At 42.7% G+C, this 18396-nt stretch overlaps 1 protein-coding gene across 2 annotated transcripts in view; it reads right to left on the reverse strand.

Moving 5' to 3' along the window:
- The window catches only part of pthlha (parathyroid hormone-like hormone a), an 84070-nt gene that overhangs the window by 47385 nt on the left and 18289 nt on the right, over window positions 1–18396 (reverse strand). Inside the window, exon 2 of one of the 2 annotated variants that reach the window (XM_036149123.1) lies at window positions 4189–4283. The gene's annotated coding sequence lies outside the window, so the exon portion shown is untranslated. Of the gene's footprint in view, window positions 1–4188; window positions 4476–18396 lie in introns of those variants that run through there. The other variant, XM_036149122.1, reaches the window with a different exon arrangement.

Below are 18396 nucleotides of genomic sequence, written 5' to 3' on the forward strand. Positions count from 1 at the left end.
CATTGCTTTAAAATCTTAGACTTCTCTGGACTATTTTAAAACAGGGTGTTTTCCCATCAGGATGTGAGGAATGAAACGTCCGCCTGCTGATGATGATGTTACCAACTGTGACTGAGCTGTTTACACTGCTGCCTGTTGGTTCTGATTATGGTTTCGTCTTTATTTTCCAGTGAGAGCCATCAGCTCGTCGTTGTGTCAGTCGGCAGGAAAAGGCCTCTGCTGCTCAAGCTTAACTCCCTGTGACGTGTCGCAAGTATCACCCTAACCTCCATGTTCGAACCAATCTACTCCGCTTCACAAGAACACGCAGTTTGGCTTCAACGGCTGGTGTCTCTTTTTCCTCCTGTTTGGCCGTCTCCGTGGAAACACGGTTGTGTTGACAGCCGGTCTCTCCATCCAAACATGAAGAAATCCCCACAACTGCTCAGAAAGGCAGAGAATCCTGTAAAAAGCTCTTCACCCGCATACAGCCGTATTTCAAAAATTAGAATATCCTTTTCTAAGAGAATTGCTTGTCAGATTAAAAGCACTTTTTTTAGCTGGAGGTGAAAAAAATTAATCTTAATTAATAGAAATAAAGGCTGTAAAACATCCTCAGTGTGTGCATCCCTTGGTGAATTGGTTACTGGAGAGAAATGAACTTTTCAAGAATATTCTAATTTATCAAATATGACCTACAGTGAGTGTTGCTGTGTGAAACACCTGCTCACATCACTGCAGGAACACAAAGCTTCACCAAAACCTGCAACACAAAGGCACTTTTATAAACATCTGCTGCAGAAAGGCAACTTTACAAACATCTCCTGCAGAAAGGCAACTTTACAAGCATCTGCTGCAGAAACGCAACTTTACAAGCATCTGCTGCAGAGAGGCAACTTTGCAAACATCTGCTGCAGAAAGGCAACTTTACAAGTATCTGCTGCAGAAACACAACTTTACAAGCATCTGCTGCAGAGGCAACTTTGCAAACATCTGCTGCAGAAAGGCAACTTTACAAGTATCTGCTACAAAAAGGTAACTTTACAAGCATCTGCTGCAGAAAGGCAACTTTACAAACATCTACTGCAGAAACACAACTTTACAAGCATCTGCTGCAGAAAGGCAACTTTACAAGCATCTGCTGCAGAAACACAACTTTACAAGCATCTGCTGCAAAAACGCAACTTTACAAACATCTGCTGCAGAAAGGCAACTTTACAAGCATCTGCTGCAGAAAGGTAACTTTACAAGCATCTACTGCAGAAAGGCAACTTTACAAACATCTCCTGCTGAAAGGCAACTTTACAAGCATCTGCTGCAGAAAGGCAACTTTACAAACATCTGCTGCAGAAAGGTAACTTTACAAGCATCTGCTGCAGAAAGGCAACTTTACAAACATCTACTGCAGAAACACAACTTTACAAGCATCTGCTGCAGAAAGGCAACTTTACAAGCATCTGCTGCAGAAACACAACTTTACAAGCATCTGCTGCAAAAACGCAACTTTACAAACATCTGCTGCAAAGGCAACTTTACAAGCATCTGCTGCAGAGGCAACTTTGCAAACATCTGCTGCAGAAAGGCAACTTTACAAGTATCTGCTACAAAAAGGTAACTTTACAAGCATCTGCTGCAGAAAGGCAACTTTACAAACATCTACTGCAGAAACACAACTTTACAAGCATCTGCTGCAGAAAGGCAACTTTACAAGCATCTGCTGCAGAAACACAACTTTACAAGCATCTGCTGCAAAAACGCAACTTTACAAACATCTGCTGCAGAAAGGCAACTTTACAAGCATCTGCTGCAGAAAGGTAACTTTACAAGCATCTACTGCAGAAAGGCAACTTTACAAACATCTCCTGCTGAAAGGCAACTTTACAAGCATCTGCTGCAGAAAGGCAACTTTACAAACATCTGCTGCAGAAAGGTAACTTTACAAGCATCTGCTGCAGAAAGGCAACTTTACAAACATCTACTGCAGAAACACAACTTTACAAGCATCTGCTGCAGAAAGGCAACTTTACAAGCATCTGCTGCAGAAACACAACTTTACAAGCATCTGCTGCAAAAACGCAACTTTACAAACATCTGCTGCAGAGGCAACTTTGCAAACATCTGCTGCAGAAAGGCAACTTTACAAGTATCTGCTACAAAAAGGTAACTTTACAAGCATCTGCTGCAGAAAGGCAACTTTACAAACATCTACTGCAGAAACACAACTTTACAAGCATCTGCTGCAGAAAGGCAACTTTACAAGCACCTGCTGCAGAAACACAACTTTACAAGCATCTGCTGCAAAAACGCAACTTTACAAACATCTGCTGCAGAAAGGCAACTTTACAAGCATCTGCTGCAGAAAGGTAACTTTACAAGCATCTACTGCAGAAAGGCAACTTTACAAACATCTCCTGCTGAAAGGCAACTTTACAAGCATCTGCTGCAGAAAGGCAACTTTACAAACATCTGCTGCAGAAAGGTAACTTTACAAGCATCTGCTGCAGAAAGGCAACTTTACAAACATCTACTGCAGAAACACAACTTACAAGCATCTGCTGCAGAAAGGCAACTTTACAAGAAACACCAACTTTACAAGCATCTGCTGCAAAAACGCAACTTTACAAACATCTGCTGCAGAAAGGCAACTTTACAAGCATCTGCTGCAGAAAGGTAACTTTACAAGCATCTACTGCAGAAAGGCAACTTTACAAACATCTCCTGCAGAAAGACAACTTTACAAGCATCTGCTGCAGAAAGGCAACTTTACAAACATCTGCTGCAGAAAGGTAACTTTACAAGCATCTGCTGCAGAAAGGCAACTTTACAAGCATGTGCTGCAGAAAGGCAACTTTACAAACATCTGATGCAGAAACACAACTTTACAAGCATCTGCTGCAGAGGCAACTTTGCAAACATCTGCTGCAGAAACACAACTTTACAAGCATGTTCTGCAGAAAGGCAACTTTACAAGCATCTGCTACAGAAAGGCAACTTTACAAGCATCTGCTGCAGAAAGGCAACTTTACAAACATCTACTGCAGAAACACAACTTTACAAGCATGTTCTGCAGAAAGGCAACTTTACAAGCATCTGCTGCAGAAAGGCAACTTTACAAACATCTGCTGCAGAAACGCAACTTTACAAACATCTGCTGCAGAAAGGCAACTTTACAAGTATGTGCTGCAGAAACACAACTTTACAAGCATCTGCTGCAGAAACGCAACTTTACAAACATCTACTGCAGAAACACAACTTTACAAGCATCTGCTGCACAAAGGCAACTTTACAAGCATTTGCTGCAGAAAAGCAACTTTACAAACATGGGCTGCAGAAAGGCAACTTTACAAACATTGGCTGCAGAAAGGCAACGTTACAAAGCTCTGTAGCAGAAAGACAACTTTTACAAAAAGACTGGCATAGGTAACTACTACATCTGCTGCTTAAAGATTTAAAAATTTCAGCAGAACAATAACATTACTAAATCAGTGGGAGAAAGTTAAAACTTCACAAAGTCTTTTTCAAAATGAGAAAACTAGAAAATGTACCTGACCACACCCACCAGTGGTCAGGTACATTTTCAGTGTCAAAGTGCTGTACCATGCTCCATTTATCCATCTGCAGGAATTTACAACAAAACATCCTCCTGATCCAATCAGGGCCCAAAAATCAATCAACCCACCAGAACGTACGGCTAAAACCAGAACAGAAATTGAATAAACATTAGGTTTTAACAGAGTCCTGTGGGCATCAGCAAACCACATATTTATAGTATAGAAGTACCTTTACTGACCCATAATAGGGACATTTTTGTGCCATAGAGGATGTACCAGACTCACACACTAGAACAAATAATATGAATAGAAAAAGCTAATTTAAAGGACAAATAAATAAAAAATTTAGTGTAAAAACAACTAAAATCATTCTTATTTGTTACCAGGGATGGAAGTAACTTTCCCTATAAACAATCGGTCCTCTCCATCAACAATTTCTTAGTCACGTTTTTCTCCATTCAAACCTAGAGGTACGGTCCAGGACTGCTTCAGTTCACAATGTAGCTCGTGTTTACTTTCTGGTTCCTGAGCCAATCATATGAGAGTTCCCAGGGTTCCCAAAACTGAGCACATCATTTGATATTTTAAGTTGGCAAAAGAGCAGCAGCCTGCAAACATGGAAGCCAGTCAAAAAACAAAAGACAACAAAACAACTGACTGTGGAAGAATCGTCTTCATTCGTCATCTTGGATATTGCTCCGATACGTCCTTGTCTCTCCTGACTTGGTAATCTGCTTCTCCTTTCAAGTTAAGCTGTAAAACAGAAGAGAAAGAACTTATCAGAAAAGGCAAAAATATGATGCAATTATAGATAATACAGCATATTCGGGTAAAAATACAATGTTACAATTAAAATAGAAGACAGCAGCCGATTTACAGAATAATGTAGGAAAACTGCGCAATATGCAAGATTGTACAACACCCGAGAGAAGCTAAAACATGTGCAAATGAAAATCAGCATCTGAGCAACAGAGTGATTCCTGATCCGATCAGACCTCTTGCAACCTTTAGCATGGTGTAAACAGTTATTGACTCTGTTGTGAGCAGCAGAGCTTAAATGGGATGAACGACCTGCAAAAGCTCTCCTTAGAGCATCTGGGATGCAACAGTCTGTCACAGTTTGTCTGGGTGTTCTGTTTGTGACCAGAAATTGCTTTCAGGGTTTTCCAAACATTACACTTGTTATTGTCTTGCAGCTATGTCTCAATTTCTTCCTGTCCCTCCTGACCTGACAGCCTTATTCTTCTTCTTTAGCAAATATGTTATCTCAAGGTTTATACAGGGCTTGCTGTTTGAGGGGCCCAGTAGCGTCAACACAGAAATTGATGCAGTCCGTGATGCATTCTGTTACTCCATCTATGTCCTCCCCATTAGGATCACACAGTTCATCCCACGCAGTGGAGCTGAAGCAGTCTCAAGAGCCTCTTCGACCTCCTCACACCATTTCCTCACTGCGCATGTTACAACTGGTTCTCTGTACAAGTGGTTTATACACAGGCTGGAGGTGAACCAGGTTATGATCTGAGCCCCCCAGAGGAGGGAGGGGGGATGAACTGTATGCCTCTTGGTAATTTACATACAGTAAGTCCAGTATTTTACAGTCTGTAGTTTGTCAGGTAACATACTAATTAAACGTTGAGGTTGAGGACAAGAATTCATGGATAAAGTCCTCTGGGGTCTTGTGTTTGTAGTTTGCTGGTAACGGTGTGCATGACATCACCGGCTGCTTCCTCATTTGCAAACGGGGGGACATACGCTGTTATCGCCAGAATGTGTGAATATTCCTGTGGGAGCTGATAGTCTCAATCCGGCTCTATAACCTTAATGCAAAGCATCTCTTGATTGTAATATGACCAGGGCAGCACTTTATCATTTAGAAACACAGCAACATCCCCTCCTCTCTTCTCACTGCTGTTTTTCGTTCTGCTGGCCCTGAGCCATCCATGTTTACATTGGTGTTTAGAAATAGTGTTTAGCCAAGTCTCTGTTAGCATAAAAAACATGCTCTATCTGTAGACATGCTGATGCCGGGTTAGCACTGCTTATTCCTCTACTTTGTGAGGGATCTTACATTTCCCATGACAAGGGATGGAAAAACAGGTCTGTGCCTTCTTCCACAGCTTTGCCAGCTTCTCCTTGCCCCTTTCTCTTGGTTTCTTCTTATTATTTCATGGGGGATCGCTGGCCGTTCTGTTTCAAAACTGCCCACAACACGGTTATGTGTTTAGTATATTCATTTTTAGTTAACATTAAATATCAATATCAAAGACACTCAGGATATTAGTTTTCTGAAGCATTAAGGAAATTCCCAGGTGCTACTGTGGAACGTCGTAAGAAGACTCCTGCTTGTGTTTTCTGCTCTGCTGGTCCAGTTTTCAGCCTCCTATGAACCTAATATCTCTGTCCCAGGACAGTAAATGTGTCACAGATATTGAACAGATGCTTGTTTTTAAGGAGATGAGAATTATGGAGCCGGACTCTGTTCCAGAGGGACCGTATGGGCTCTCATTCAGGTGGATCTTGTGTCCATTATCCCTGCCAGTTCACTTAAAACTTCAGTACAAACCTGTTTGCCAGGTTCTGTTTAAACGGGTCAGGTTGGGTCTTTTCCTTAATGGTAAAACCACCCTAGTGGAATCATTTTAAGCTTCCTTATTGTGACTTGGTTGTGAAAAGTTTTATAGATTGAGGAAGGTTCTTCAAACCTGAAGGAACGACAGATTCATTAATGACAGGAGGTCACTGGTGTTATTTTGGACTCGATCTAAGCTGTGAATTTAACCTTCTGAAGGCAACACTGATCAGAACTTATCTAAATGATTCAGGTGAATGCAGAGAACAGACGCCGACACAAAGACGATCCAAACCACAGGCGTACATCATCTGATCTATTAAAGACGGGAAGATTTTTATTCCCTTTATCAGCTTATTACTGCAGATGCTAACATTTTTATTACCAGAGGGTCACACGGATTCAGTTTAAATCATCAATGAGCAGCACATTTACCTTAGAGCTGCCCAACAACTGTTAAAATAATGACCTCTCAGTCCATCATAGGAAAACGGTAGCTCAGAGATACTGATCCACTTAAAGTATGAATAGTTCATAAATGTAGAAAACATTACTGGAGTTTCCTCTCTTCTTATAAAAGAGAGAAGAGAGATGGTGTTAGCACGTTTTAGTCAACCTCTAAAAACAGCGATATTGAACTAAACTTAGCTTTTTGAAACTCAGAATAGACCAGGTGGAGTGAGACCAGGTGTTTAACTACAACAGGAAATCAAGGTATAATTCTACCTGGGTTGAGGAATCTTGGTTACAGATAAAACGTTAAAAACAAAACTTTTGTTTGATGATAAAATCGGTGATGACAGCAGTTGAATTGATCAATTGTGCAACTGAGATCTCTGCAGTTTTTTCTTTAAACCAAAAAAACCCCAAAATAATAATCAACAAGTAAATGATGCCACAGGGTCATTCTTTGACAGATTAATTGTTTTAGTGAAATTACCCTTGAGTTTCGCCATGTATGTATATTTATGGCGTGGCCTTTTCTCTGAACAGATGTGAAACTCAGTCCCAGTATTGATTACAGCCTCCATCTGTTGGGCATTTTCCCTCCAGTTTCTTTTGTGAATTAGTCCCTTTGTTGTGTGTTATTTTCCCATCCATCCTCCCAGTGTTTCCATGAGTCACTGGAGGCGCTCACTGCTGAGATCCAGGCCCAGAGTATTATTACAGACAGCTTATTTATGGCTTTCTCATCAATAAATGGCTCATTGTCCCAGGACGCCAGGAGATTCACTGTGGAATGGATTAATATTTTCAAACAGGAACACTGTAATGCACAGATTCTTGTGTGGTATTGGACGGTTACGGTTCCCAAACTGATAAATGTTTCAGTTTTACACCAACAGAGGATAGTTTTCCGTTTTTATTTTCCAGCAGCTAAAACAGCACCTGGCTAACCTCCAAAGGTTGATTTTATTTAATAAAACCTTAAGAACTGTCTCTTCTGCATATGTGTGCAACAGCACATTTTTGCCATCATCACAAAAAAAGAGGCGTGGCATTCCTCAGAGTTCTGTCCTGGGTTCTGTTTTTTTACTTATTTTTTTTTTAAATGCAACAATGCAGAGGTTCTTTTTGGTTGTTTTTAGTTTTACCAATTAATTAGTGACCATCACCATTTTTACAGCGCCACGTGCTGACTGTACACTGGTTCCTTCAGTCTAAACCACCTGATAGAAGCTAGGCTATGTATTCTAAATGTTTCTAAATTGTGCTTCAGATTTTATGTGAACCTATATGAAAACATGACATGATCGAACACTGAAGAGATCAAGCATGGTTCTGTTCCCAGGGCAGAAAACTGTGAAGTTTTTTAGGTTGCCAGTGAAACCCAGAGGAGCTGCATTTAACAGGATTCTTTACTGTTTTCCTAAGGCCAACCCTGTCAAGTGAAACATTTTTGTCTGTAGTCCAACTTTTTTTTCCCTTTCCTTTATTAAGTCGCTGCAATGCACTTCATGTGTTTTCTTTCTTATGTTTTCATCATGCACTTTGAATTGTTTTGTTGTTGAAATGTGCTATACAAATAAAATTTCCTTGCCTAAGCCTGCTCTCATGTGAAGAATGAAACTCCAGACAATAGTCTGAACTGGGCTGACAGAGCAAACAGCCCACTGGGGACACATCTGAGTGGAAAATTTAGTGGAAAGCTGTCGGCTGTTTATCTTCTGGTGTCAGATGTTAAACGGAGGAATATGTCTCTTCACACACACTGCGGTCAAACGCACATTCCCTCTGACCACATGCTGGTGCGTCGCCGCTCCCACGGATGGAACCGGAGTCTGGATCGGACTGTGGATCAGAGGATGGGCTGGGTCTGGGTCTCGGGCTCTGCCAGCTGATGAAGAAAAGCCCCTGTCTGCTTTCAGTTTGTCATAATGATGTTGTGTCTGTGCCGGGCTGGAACATTGGGAGGCTGGGTGGGCATCTGCACAGATACCAAACTGGTATTAAACTGGGAGATTCAGCTCCTGGGATTTAAAAGACGTAATTCCACTCCCTCTGTAGGACCTGCCAAAGCCACTTCTTCAACGGAGACGTGCTAAAAATAAACGTGGGCCTTTTTAAAGCGTGTGGCTTTTAATGGCAGCGTGTAAAAGTGAGCTGTGTGTTAACAGCTTCGCTGAGGCAAACCCAAACACGCCTCTGTGGCCTCAGAACAAATTGAGATGGCAAACGAGCTGTGTGGAGGCGTCGGCTTTGTTTTGGCATTTGATTAAGAGGCTGAATGAAGGCGTCGCCATGAAAATACGCCCACTGAAACCTTCCACAGATAAAGGATGAACTTTCAGAAAATTACACAAGTTTTTAAAGTGCAACAAGATGTCCATGTTTAGGCCCCATTCTGCTCAAGTTTTCCACCACTGCCTATTTTGTAGATACTACTTTTCTAATAACTCCTGTGACCTTTTCCTGTTCCCAGTTCTCAGTTCGAACTTCATGAAGATTTCTTTGACCACCTGGACCTCCATCCCTGAGAAGTTCTAGCAGAGAGAAGCAAAGGATGCCTCCTGACTGGGAACAGCGTCAGCGTCAGAGTTTAGTAAGTGTAGTTGTAGTTTCCAGGCTGGATAATCATTCTGGGCTGTTCCTCTTTTGCAGGTTTTACCGCCACGAGGGTCGGCTCTGTTGTGGTCTGATGCTCTTCAAAGCTGGCAGTGAGCTCAGCTTGCAGGAATGCAGATTGTCTCGGAGCTGCTGGCCTCCTGCAGAGCGTCTGCAGCCAGGTATTCCTGCAGCCCGTCTGTTTGAAACATGACGACGAGCCTCTGGTGCTGCAGGCCTCCCTCTGACCGAGGCATCTATTTTTAATGCGCACCGCTGTAAATGTGCTGCCGACTCTATGAATAAATGATGTCCGAATGAAAAACCTTTGTTTCCTCTTTGAGCCGCGTACGGCGTCGGACGTTTTGAGTATTTCAGACACCTCTGACGTCACAGCAGTGACGCAACAGGAGGGCGCGTCTCCTCATGGCCAGCAGATGATGAATACACTGAGAAACTTCTACCAGGCTGTCAGTGCGTTAACCGAACCTGGGCCACTTCCCTGTCCATACAGATCCAGACCGGTTCTATGCCCGGTGTCTGTATGCAGCTCCTGATTCCAACTGGACGTAAAGTTTAGGTGATGCCACAGTTTCATGCTGACAGAGAGGAAACCCTTCTTTCTTTAGTTTGTGGTTCCTCAGCTGATTCTGGCCAAACTCGTTCTTCTGATACCGGTTTCTGCTGGATCCATTTTCCCTGAACGACCAACACCAACAACAAGTCGACCAGGTGAACATTGTGAAGTGGAAGGGATGTGATTCATGCTTTTTAACTAAACATCTGAAAAGTATGTTTTAAATTCAGCCCACTTTTCACTAAATACCAAAATAAACCCCAGCCACATACCAGGTAAATACAACTCATGGTTGAATAAAATAAACACCACACTTTTCAGTTTATTTGTAAAAGAAAAATAATTTCCTTTCACTTCACAGTTCTGCTCCGCTTTGTGTGGGTCTGTCATAAAATCCCAGACAAATAGATTTAAGTTTGTGTGAATCGTTTAAGGCCCGACCTTTTATAACGTCCTTTGACGTGAAAAGGTTGGATTTAAAAGTTATTACTGCAGCCGAGAGAAGAAGAAGCCTCACTTCCTGTTTTCTTCCATTGGCACATCTGGGCTTCCATAGACAATTCAAAACATGCAGCATCTGTAATAAACTGATTCCAGGTTTTTCATCTCATGAAGAGAAAACAAGAAGCTCCTGCAGGAAGCAGAGACACTAAAACTCCTCTTAAACTCAACAGCTTTGAGGTAAAAGGCAGTAAAACACAGGAAGACACACCGACATGGACATAATTACTTTTTATTTCCTGTCATTTTATTGGACAGTTTGTGTTTTATTTATAACTAAACTCTGAAACCGGAGTGAAAACAGAGAGGGGGTGAAAGTAAGAAGGATCTGTTTAGTTCTGCTTCCAGTCTATTGGGAACATGACAGAACTCTGGAGGATAACGAGCTGAAAAAACAGCCGAGGAGTTTCCTGCAGTCAGAGGCGCCGACTGGTTCCCTGCTTTGGGTCTGGGTTGGACTTCCTGTGACTCTTCGGTAAAAGTTCAGACTTTTTGTTAATGATTTGGAGGTTAATGGAGGTGTTCCTGTGATTGAGATTGTCGGACCTTCAGTACTTCCTCTCCTGCAGCGAGTTCTACTGACCCGGCGTGATCAGAACAGGGTCACAGTTTGGTCAGAGTTGAACTCTTTTCTTTATTCCCTGTTCTTTGGTTTAATTTGGTTTTTAATTCTTATCAGAATTCAGTTCAAATCAGTAAATTCTTTGGCAGTAATCCAAACACGTCGTCTCAAGCTCTACAATGTCCGATCAGTACTGGTTGGTTCAAAGGTTCATACAGAGACCCCGCAGATTGCATCGTGTCATTGACTTGCAAGTCCAGAATCCAACATCTGTCCAGTTTGAGTCTAGAACTGGTCCAAAAGGCTTCAGGTCTGAATCAGTTCTCAAAGGTTTCAAGCAAAAGCTGAAATTATCCAATTCCAGAAGGAATGAAACTCCAAGTCTCCACAGAATTCTATAAACAACAACGTTCTGATGGGATTCGGTTTAAATTGGGTCCAGAAGTCAGTCTCGTTCCAAGAAGATCAAAATGGAACAGATCCACAATGACCCAAAAGGACTGAGTTGAGTTGAGTTGAGTAAGGAGTTCAGCACTAAGGGACCCAGTTCTTCTGAAAGAGGTTTTAATGAAATGGGGTTAACTGAGGTCCAGTCTGCAGACCAGTAGGCAGGGGCTGATCTCATCAGAACTCCTCCATGTTGGTCCTCTACAGCCTGAAGGAAATCAGTGAAGAGTCCAGAACAACTGGTCAGTCACAGGATCACTGACCCGGACAGAACCGAGAGTCTCGGACTACAGACTGACTACACAGTACCTCACAGTTCAGAACCAGACCAGAGAAAGCGCGTGGAGAGGCAGACTGCTTACTGCCCAGGAATCTCGGGACCATGTTGGACCTAGTCTCTGTCCCTGACCGAACAAAATGGACCTCTTTGCTCTGTGTAATGTCTGATTCAGAACTTCGTTTGGTTCATGTTTTAAACTCATCAGTCAGATGTTCCTGCAGGTGTTGGTGCTTTTCTCCATGAAGGTTGTCCTCCTGATGTTCAGTTAGTCCTGGTTAGGTTCTGTGTTGTTGAAGAGGTTCGTGCAGAAAGCCCGTTTGTCTTCAGATCCGATCCAAACTGTTTCCATCATCCTCATCATCATCAGTCTGGGTTTATAAACTCTGATAAACAGCAGCTGATGTTAGTAAACTCTGTCTGCTGTCAACAAACTCTGTTAGGAACCAGAACATTTGGGCCTGGGCTTGTTTTCTTTGGTCTGTTACATTTTAAACTTCCATGTGTATTTTAAAAGCGATGATGTCACTCTACTTCCTGTTTGTGCGTTCACTTTCCTGTGAGGATAGATGTACTCTGGTTCCTGGGTTCTCCTGAGGCTAAACCACTTCAGTTTGAGGTTCTCCTCCAGGTTCTCCCCTCCAAGCAACGTTGTTTCTCAAGTTAAAGCCTTTGCTATTCTTAAAACTTCAAAGTAACCCTCCAACCAACAGCTATCCAGGGCTGTCATGATATAAAAATCTCAGTATCAATGCCCAGGAAAATATTCAATACTCAAAACCATTTTTGAAACCATGGGGATAAAAAAGACAAATACTTAAAGGCATAAAATATATTTTATTAACATGAAAAACTCACCTTTTTCAGTCTCAACATGGAACATGCTTTCTCAACAGAATCACAGATGCTTGTTAAATAAATGTGCGAATAAATGCTAAATAAAAACCCCACACAACACATATCTAGTAGCATGCTAGCCACAGCTAATCACACAACATTATGCGGACCACTGGTCGCACTAACATCAGTAATATGTTTAATGTATTAACTTATGAATGGGAACTTTAACTTACTAACCCTGGACATTCATCATGATGTCCAGAGTGTCGGTCCTTGAGATGTTTGGCTGAGTTTGTTGTGCAGCTTGACTTCGTTTCACCACTTTAAAGCTGTTTCCTCACAGGCTTGTTAAGATCTTTGGGTTTCCCTCCTTCGTTTGGCTCGTATGGTAAAATATTTAGTATCCATACCATGCCAAATTAGTATTGTATCCTGATACAGCATTTGAGTAGCAATACTCTGAAAAGTATCAACATTTTTGACACCCACTTACAGAGGAGCTGTGTGTATTAAGCACAATAACCGCCCTGCAGGAAGTAGCCTGTCTTCACGGACTGGCATCAAGCTGCTCCCACTTCTCCAGAGGATGAAACAGATGAGCCTCTGGAGCCGGACCACGCTGGGTTCACCTCATTACTTCGGCCGAACCTTGACAGACTGCCGTCTGATGCCATGGAAATTCAACCTGGCTACATTTCTTTCATATTTAGCCCTCTAAGCAATGTGGAGGGGGCTGAGACGATACTGCACATAGAAGCAGGAAGAAAGAAATAAAAGCACCAAAAAATGTTCAAACTATTCTTGATTATGGCCGAATGACTTGGACTTTTGCCGGTTCTTGTTCGGTAAACTCTCAGCCTGTAGGACAGATAGACGCTATTGAAACCTGAAAAGATGATAGGATAGGATTTGTCCTCTTTTTATTTTTCTTTGCTTTTACTGAACTCACTACTTTTAGTGGTGTCTTTTGTTTGCACGTTATTGTTCCTGATTTTATTATATAGTTGAATTGTACCACTTGGAGATTTTCTTTAGATGTAAATTGCTTTATAAAAGGAATTAGTATTTGCTTTTGGTCCATCTTCCACTGTTTCGGCTGCTGTCGAGTGAAATCTGAAGAATTTAGCTGTTTCTTTCCTCCCGGTGTCTCCTGCTGGCTCCACCAGAGGAATCTCTTCAGCACTTCAGTAAATCCAGCAGGCTGAGCAGCCAGAGGACACGTGTGGGCATAATTACTCAGAGTTCCCTGAAGGAAAGTGATCGTGGCCAGTTTGGAGAGTTTTTGGACTCCAGATAAATCTCCTGGACTCATCAGCCAGTAAATCAGCTCAGCGTCGGCTCCAGCCTCGGCGGGCCTCCTGTCCCCTGGTTGGGCCTCAGACTTTGAACCGGAGCCGTGGAGCTGCAGGGAGGACAGGTATGCAGGCTTACTGTTGGAATCTGCAGAGTTTTCCAGCAGAAGGCTTTAAAATGCAGAAACATGGTGGGAGTCAAAGGCACAAAGACTAACTTAATGCCCTGTAGCGACCTGCGAGAGGCGCTGCCCTCGGCGAGCAGTGAAACCGTTTCACCTGAGCCAGTAATGATCAGGTTGGATTCATTACTGCACATTAGATTCCCTGAAAGCAGCCTCTGTTTGGAGACGACACACCTGAGATCAGAGGCTCAGGTAATTACTGAGCTGACATAATAACACAGCCGCTGCTCTGTTTATGATGGTTAGCAGCATTAAAGCTGACTGCGGCAGGCAGCGTTTAGCTTCAGCTGAGAAATGATGCAGAATTAAAGCTGATGGTGGTCGGCAGACTGCAGTCTGACGGTTTCTGCCGATAAACGGTGGAAGAAAATCTGTTTCTGGAGACAAAGAGTCTGTTTAGAAGAGCCAAAGACTGAAAAAAAAAAACGGTAACATTCAGCAATCCTGTAGAAACAGCCCTGGTCCCTTCAACTAGGTCTTCTCTGATGATCTCCAACCAGCAGCAGGTCCTTTAGGCCCTCAAAGATGGAGCCTCCAGGGATCAACATCTGGAGAATTCAGAGCAGCAGTTCAAGCTGGTTGTTATGCTCCTCCAACGTTCCTCCTGCTGAAGAGGCCATCATCGCCTCAGGTGAGAGTTGTTCATCCACAGGATGCTACAGGAAACCCAGTCCACCAGAACAGGTGATGTTCTGCCTGCTAAAGAACCACCTGAGCAGAACACACAGATGAGGACCTGAACCTGAAGAGGAAATGATTTCATAGGACATTTTTGACTGGGTCAAAAGGGATGCTTGGTGGGACACATTGGTAACGATCAGAACCAAGCTGGCCATCCTAAACCCCAGTGATGTGTGGCTCCATTAAAATCACTGATAGAAAGCACAACAGCTGAACCCTGACTGGAACAGAACCAGTGGATTGGCTTCTACTGGGCCAGTTTTCAGCTCATTTCTGATCTAAAAATTTTTTTTTTTTTCTCCATGTTAGTTTCTTTCTGAGTGCATCTGGACTCTCAGCTCCTCTCAGGATCATCACCACAGCTGAAGTCAAAGTTCAGGAGACCTGACGTGTTGCCGCAGTTCTCCTGCTGTCTGGACTGATGGATTATGGGGGACGGCAGCGAGCGACCGCAGGCGTTCTGCGGCTCACCATAATGACAGAGGTCATAATAAGGCTCCGTGTCAGGAAGAGAAAGCTGCTTTAAACACATTAAACAGTTTCTGGTGCTGCTGCTGAACTCTCATTGCAGAGGAGCATAACTGTGGACCACTCAGCAGCAGTCCAGTCCTTTGTGTCTTCAGCCCAGGTGAGATGCTTCTGTGTTGTTCCAGAGAGGCTTGACAGCAGGACAGCTGAAGCAGGTCCTGCAGACGTCTCTGCTGGTTCTGGAAGCTCTCATCCAGCTGCAGTCCATTCTTTGTCAATCTCCCCACGTCTCTGAAAGCGTTTTGTCTCACAATCCTCTCCAGGATGCAGTCGTCCCTGTTGCTTGGACACTTGTTTCTACCACATCTTTTCCTCCACCTCTGTTAATGTGATGGACACAGAGCTCTGCGTCTTCTCCAGGATTGTGTCGCCTACAGAACCAGACTGAGACCATTTAAAGGCCTTTGCAGGAGTTTGGAGTTAATTAGCTGATTAGAGTGTGGCACCAGGTGGCTTCATTATTGGACCTTTTCATGATATTCAATATTTCTGAGATATTGAATCAGGAGTTTTTGTTGTCAGTTTTAATCATCCAAATTAAAAGAAAGAAAACACTTGAAATGTATCAGTCTGTGTGCAATGAATGAAGATAATATACAAGTTTCCCTTTTTGAATGGAATTACAGAATAAAACTAAACCTTTTTATGATATTCTAATTATATGACCAGTACCTGTAATCTAATGGGTAAATCAGCCTCATTTATTCAACAATTAATTATTTCCTTTAATACTGAACAATCGCTAATAGTAAATCTGGGTAAAAGTCATCAGTTCATCTTTAATTAATACATATTATGTTAATATTACTTTATTTCCAATTACACTGATTCTTCTTATGTTTCCAATTTAATAAAAGTGTTGATTGATTCTGAATAAATCCTGATGATGACAATCTTTCATAAATCTGTTCGGGATTCTTACCAGAAACTAAACTGATGGAGACGCTTCCTCAGTGGAAATCATTCAGATTGATTTCTGAGAGAATGACTGGTTAATAAATATTATTAAAGTCTAACATGGCCCGTCTGATTGCTTCACCCAGCTCAATAATCAGGTTTTTAAGAAGATGTTGATTTCTTTGGACACAGAAAAAAGCTGAACAACTTGATTTTATGTTTACTGTTTAAAATAACATCAGATTCAGCTCAATTATTAATTAATCTAATGTTACTGTTCATAGCAAAAGACCAAACTAAAACCAGAAAAAACTAAAACATTTAACAAAAAAACAGTGGGAAAATGTTGGTGTAACTATCCTTTAAAACCAGGAGGGATGCAGAAATAAAAACCGAACGTGGCTCGGGTCGGAACGGATCCACATGTGGCCCAGATGGAACCACATGTTGACAGATGAGCAGCTGTTTGACTTTAAGGTGAGAAAAGACGGAGACGACAGACGGGCAGCTGGTGATTTAAATCAGGCCGTACCAGACCCAGAAAATCAGGAAACTGCTTTTCTGGAACTCTTTTCTCCAGGAAAATAATCAGATGGAGTTAAAAGACAAACGCGTTCCCTCAAAACCCAAACTGAGAAGTCCAAGTCAGGATGCATTTGTCCAGAGGAAAGCTGATCCAAACTGTTCCTGGTGCTGAGCGGAGGCAGGAAGAGTATATTCCTGCAAAACAAGGAGAACCATCTCCTCTTTCATCTCGATTCAGATCCGGATCTATCTAACTCAGACCAGGAAAACTGTCCGTCCTGATAAATGCTATGAACATGATCATTTTGGAGATAAAAACCTTAAAATGAAGCTCTTAGTTTGGACCCTTCTCCTCTGGAGCAGTTGATCTCACTCCTCATCAAGGGAAACTAAAACTCATTAAGGAGCAATTAGACTTTTCTCTGTCCAATCTGAACAGTTCTTTTCACTCAGATCAGAAGCTGAGACATAAAAGCTGCTGCTTTTCTTTAAACCATCAGGAAACAGGTTCACATTCAGCCTATAAAAGGTTCTGGTCCTGGTTCTGAGGAGCCATGCTTGTTTCTGTTTCAGCAGAAACATGGAGTTGTCTGGGTGGAAAACATCTGTTGAGCAGGTTGGGAATAAAAGCTCCTAAAAATAGAAGGTGAGTATTGAGCAACGCGATGGAGCTGTTTGAGGCCTGTAACGAGGTGAGGACGCCCTCAGGAAGCTGCTGAGGGACAAAAAGGTATGTCAAATATTCCCCTTCAGTCATAAATCACAGGAGACCCTGCAGGAGTCCCAACAGGACACAGAAGGAGCTGAAAAAATGTCCAGGACTGAGTCAGAGCTGCCTATCATGTTGCTGGAATCTGGCTCCAGCTCCGTTTGCATCAAATTTCTTTCAGTCCAACCAGAACTTGACAGATTCTAGGGTCAGATCCATCACGTGACGCAAACGAGTTCTGAATGAACCAATCACAGAGCTCAGCGGGCTGATAAGACCGAAGACGCAGCAGAAGCAGAACATCCAAAAAACGTTCAAATAAATCTAAACCACCGTGTTCATTGAAGAGCAAACACAAAGCTGAGTCCTTAATGAGGAGCAGAAGAAGATCAAGAGAACGTCCACCTGGTTGGAGAGTAGCTGAGGGTCTACAGGTGGGTAAACAAGCAACAGGTGATCGGGTCATCTGATGATATGCAAGGTCGATGCTGAAGGAGGTGGTTGTTCACAGAGTTCTGGATCCAAGCACATTAACAGAAAATTGAGTGGAAGGAAGAACTGTGGTAGCAGAATGTGCTCCAGCTACAGGGAGAACAGCAGCCTTGAGAGGATTGTCAAGCAAAATACGTTCAAGTATTTGTGGACTGAGGCTAGAGACGGTGTCTCAAGAGCTTCTACGACCAGACAGGTTCTAGACATGGGCAACAAGCGTCTTACCTGGGCTGAGGAGGAAAAGAACCGGACTGTTGCTCAAGGGTCCAAAGTCCTGTTTTCAGATGAAAGTAAATTCTGGATTTCACTTAGAAATCAAGGTCCAGAGTCTGGAGGAGGAATGGAGAGGAACAGAATCCACGAAGTCCAGTGTGAAGTTTTCACAGTCAGAGATGGTTTGGGGCGCCATGTCATCTGCTGGTTCTGGTCCACTGGGTTTTCTGAAGTCCACAGTAAATGCAGCATCTACCAGAACATTCTAGACAAGCAGACAAGCTGTAGGGAGATGCTGACTTTATTTTCCAGCAGAACTTGGTACCGGCCCACACAGCCAAAGGTACCAAAAGCTGATCTGTTCTCAAGATGAGAGACACCAGAACCAACAAGGCAGATGACCTAAACGCAGCTAGCAAAGCAATCTGGGCTTCCAGAACCTCAGCAGAACCACAGGCTAATGGCCTCAATGCCACGGAGCATTGATGCAGGAATTCATGCAGGAGGAGCCCAGACCAAGTGT

Source organism: Fundulus heteroclitus, chromosome 17, assembly GCF_011125445.2.
Source record: "Fundulus heteroclitus isolate FHET01 chromosome 17, MU-UCD_Fhet_4.1, whole genome shotgun sequence".
NCBI lineage: Eukaryota > Metazoa > Chordata > Actinopteri > Cyprinodontiformes > Fundulidae > Fundulus > Fundulus heteroclitus.